Consider the following 4528-nt stretch of genomic DNA (forward strand, 5'->3'; position numbering starts at 1 on the left):
AAGAAATAATCACATGAAGTTTATTATTCTCACCTAGATAGACGTATTTCAGATGTGGAGGCAATGACTTGAGCTCAAGAGTTGGTGGCTCTTCTATGCTTGATTTCTGAGGGGTCAAGTCTCTCTCATCCGCAGGTCTTCTAATCTCATCCTTATCGGCCTCTTCCATGGATGGTTGGCATTAAGGTATGCCAGTGTTTCAGTTTTTTCTTCATCTAATTCATCTTCTCTCAATTCAGTAGTGAGAGAGAGTGGCTTCCAAAGGGTCCTTAGTAGTATCCTGCACATAGTTACACGCAAGCGAATCAAAAGCATCAATTCTAAAACAACTATCAGAATGCAGTATGTGCTTAAGTGCGTTAAAGACGTCAAAAATAATCTCCTCTTCCCTCACTCTCAATCTCAATTGCCCTTCTTGCACATCAATCAGGGCCTTGCTAGTTGCAAGGAATGACCTTCCCAAACGGCATCTCTATGTTCTCCTCAATGTCAAGCACCACTAAATCTGCATGAAAAATAAAATTGTCCACTTTCACTAGCACATCCTCAATAACTCCTCGTGGATACTTGATAGATCGGTCTGCTAGCTGTAAAGACATCCTTGTTGGCTTAGGTTCTCCAATCCAAGTTTCCTAAACACAGACAAAGGCATGAGATAATGCTTGCACCAAGATCACATAAGGCTTTATGAAAAACAACATCACCAATCATGCAAGGAATAGAAAAACTCCCTGGATCCTTAAGTTTCGATGGGATCTTGTTTTGCACCAAAGCAAAGCAATTTTCAGTTAGATTTACCGTCATGTGATCCTCCAATTTTCTTTTATTTGCTAAGATGTCCTTTAAAAATTTAGCATAACTAGGCATTTTCATCAAAGCATCGGCAAAAGAAATATTGATATGCAATTTTTTAAATACCTCAAGAAACTTACCGAATTGCGCATCAAGTTTTGCTTTTTTCAATGCTGCAGGGAAAGGAGGAGGTATAAAAATTTTTGGTTGTGCAATGGGTGCTGGTGTAGAATTAGAATACTTACCTTTGAATGTCTCATTCTGTTTATCGAGTATTTGACTTTTTTCCTTTTCTCTAGACTCTAAAATTTTCCCACTCTTCAACTCGATAGCCTTCACTTGCTCTTTTGGATTGGTCTCTGTGTTACTTGGCAAGGTGTCCGGCTCTCTACTTGCTATCATCTTAGCTAACTGTCCAATATGATTCTCTAGCCCCTTTATCGATGCATCTTGGTTTTGGAGTCTAGTTTCAGTGGACGAAATAAACTTTACATCATTTGCTCCAAATTAGAATTTTCTTCTCTAGGGGGGTCAGATCTGTACATCGGTTGTTTCCCATACGGTTGTCTTCCCTATGGTTGATTCTGACTGTTTTGACCACACCATGAGAAGTTGGGATGTTGCCTCCATCCAGGATTATATGGGTTCGAATACGGATCATTCCTTGGATGGTTTTGGACTCCCACTTGATTCATTGGTGCCTCTTCTTGCACATAAAAGGGATTGCCATCTTGACAGTCCTTTGCAAAGTGTTCACCTCCACACTTATCACAAAATATCTCTTGAAGACGCATAGCCGTGCCACCCATATTCAAGCTGTCCAATTTTCTATTCAAGACATCAAGTTGTGCAGTGATAGCAGAAAAGTCAGTTACCTGGTGAACTCCTACACTTCTCCTCTGGTTGTTCCTTTCAGATTGAGGATGATAGCTGCTAGCAGCCATTTCCTCCAACAACTCATATCCTTCTTCGGAAGTTTTTCTCAAGAGGTTTCCACAAGCAGCAGCATGTATCATAGTACGATTAGGAGTAAGCAAGCCATAATAAAATGTTTGAATGACTAACCCATGTGGTAGTTCGTGATGAGGGAATCTCTGTAATAAATCTTTGAAGCGCTCTCATGTCTCATATAAAGACTCCTGCTCGAATTGAGAAAATGTTGTGATGTCTGCCCGCAGCTTCATGGTCTTAGATGGAGGAAAGTATTTAATGAGAAATGCTTTCGCCATGTCCTCCCATGTGGTAATCGGACCTACATGCAAACAATTTAACCATGCTTTAGCTTTGTCACGTAAGGAGAAAGAAAATAAACGCAACCTAACAGCATCATCAGAAACTCCATTAAATTTAAAAGTATCACAAATTTCAAGAAAATTTGCGGTGTGCGTGTTTGGGTCGTCTAATGCAGATCCTCCAAACTGGACCGTATTCTGAATCATCTGAATTATAGCTGGCTTGATTTCGAAGTGGTTTGCCCGCACAATAGGCCTCACAATGCTGGGGCGTGCACCATCCAAAGAAGGCTGGGCATACTCTAGCATCGGTATGCGGCATGGCACCTCAACATGTCTATCTTCATGGTGTTCCTCCTCATTTTCGTGCTCGTGCCTCTCCATCAGTTCCTTCAGTCTCTGCTGTTGTCTTCTTCTGCAGAAATTTCTTTCAATTTCAGGGTCAAACTGCTCAAGCTCCACGTCAAGTGACTTTGGCATGCATTGGAAGAGATATCTGGAATAGAATATGGAGTGTTAGCTCAAGAAAAATAAAACAATGCTAAAGAAAATTACTAAAAATAAAATTGTGAATTAACAGTCCCCAGCAACGACGCCAAAAACTTGATCGAGCAAAACTTGCACTGTAAAATCCTTTGTCAAAATTTGTAATATTTAAGCTCGAAATAATCGCAAGTGCACGATGTCAAGTAATAGTATAATATACGAGAATACGAGTATCGTTCCACTGGATACTGTATTTTACAATTATTATTTTCAGTTATTCAATCTTTAGCAACGAAAGTTTAATGATTGTTTATGACTACTAAAATTAAATAAAAACTCAATGAACAAGTTCAAGAATTAAATGCTGAAATATAAACTCTAGACTGCTTAATCAAATTTCAATGAGAAATGGATTCGTTAAGAATTTCAGTTCACCTACCCTTTATTAATTAATTAATTCGTTCGATAATGATTTACACTTCCGACAGCATTTCCTATTCAATTGAACACACCCTCTCGAGCTGTGCCAAACTAATTCTACTCAGTGAAATAATTAAATGTCTTTAATTATTTATCAAGAGTGAATCGCATATCGATCTATAAATCTCCTAGTTTTCACCCTACCGGACTATGACTATCGACGCGTATCCAATTTCATAAGTTTATGTAAATTGTAGATCCACGGACTATGCTTCTCGATCCTATCACAAGCTATTCTCTCGAACTAACTCGTAATATAAAAACGTTGTTAAAGTTAGCTACGCTCTAACAACACAACAAAACAATAGCATATTCAAGAATAAATCAACAATCAACACGTGAATTAATTGAATCAAAGTTCGGGGTAGGATCCCCTTAAATTCCAACAAATATTTTACTTTTTTACTCGAATTCATAGTGAAAATAAACAACAAAATGTTTAAATGATAAATTCTAGATAAGAAATATTAGACGAGACGAGATCTGTGAAGAACGGTGCCCGGAAATCTTCTAATATTCAACTCCAAGCAATTTCTCCAAGCTTTTCTCTCCCCTACTCCATTTTTCGGCTGCTCAATAGTGTCTGAATACTCTCCAAAATCGTCCAATCTCCCCTTCCATATCTTCCATATTCAGAAATAAGGAAAGAAATCGGCCAATAATTTTTTCAAAAATTCAACTGCACACGGGCAGATATAAGTTTCCGCCCGGGCGGATGGCTTGTGCAAATCTTGTATTATTTTTTCCATCGGCGCGCCCGGGCGGACATAAGTTTCCGCCCGGGTGGATGACTTTTGCAAATCTTCTAATTTATTCACCTTGCAGGCGCCCGGGCGGACCAAAGTGTTGGCCCGGGCGGAGGTCTCTCACAAATTGATCCATTTTCTTCAGTTTATTCACGAATTTCCTGCATTTTCACCACGAGACACATGAGCAACAAGAAAACATAATATATGCCAAAATATCACAAAAATGCGTGCAATCTAAACGATATGTGTAACACAATGAGCTATCACATAATATGAAAAAACATGTAAAATCCACCTATATCACATACAATACTCAAATTAGATTATTTGTGGATGTAAAAAATATATTTTGAAGTTAAAAATGAGTGGCTTTTGATAGTGCAATTTGTGAAGTAAAAATACAATACTTAGATTGGTACAAAAAGGACTTAATTCGATACAACATTTACATGCTTTTGACCCTACAATGCTCAAATTCGATTATTTGGGATGTCAAAAAATGTAGTTTAAAGTTAATATTGAGTGGTTTTTATGGTGAAATTTGTGAAGTAAAATATGATACCTAAATTGTTACAAAAATGCCTAATCTGAAACCAAATATACATGTTTTTTACCCTATAATATTCAAATTCGTTCATTTGAAGATTACAAAAACATAGTTTGAAGTTAACATTGAGCGGCTTTTAATGTTATAATTCGTGAAGTAAAAATACAATACCTAAATTGATACAAAAATTACCTAATTCATGACCACATATACCTTTTTTGACCTTATAATACTAAAATTCG

The 4528-nt window shown here is 37.4% G+C and overlaps 1 non-coding gene across 1 annotated transcript; it reads left to right on the forward strand.

Annotated features, from left to right (window-relative positions):
* The first annotated feature begins 1866 nt into the window (after window positions 1-1866).
* Window positions 1867-1972, forward strand: LOC142547885 (small nucleolar RNA R71). Its single transcript, XR_012820779.1, has one exon. It is a non-coding gene; the product is annotated as a small nucleolar RNA R71 (small nucleolar RNA).
* Window positions 1973-4528: the final 2556 nt, after the last annotated feature.

This window comes from Primulina tabacum, chromosome 5 (assembly GCF_025594145.1).
Source record: "Primulina tabacum isolate GXHZ01 chromosome 5, ASM2559414v2, whole genome shotgun sequence".
NCBI lineage: Eukaryota > Viridiplantae > Streptophyta > Magnoliopsida > Lamiales > Gesneriaceae > Primulina > Primulina tabacum.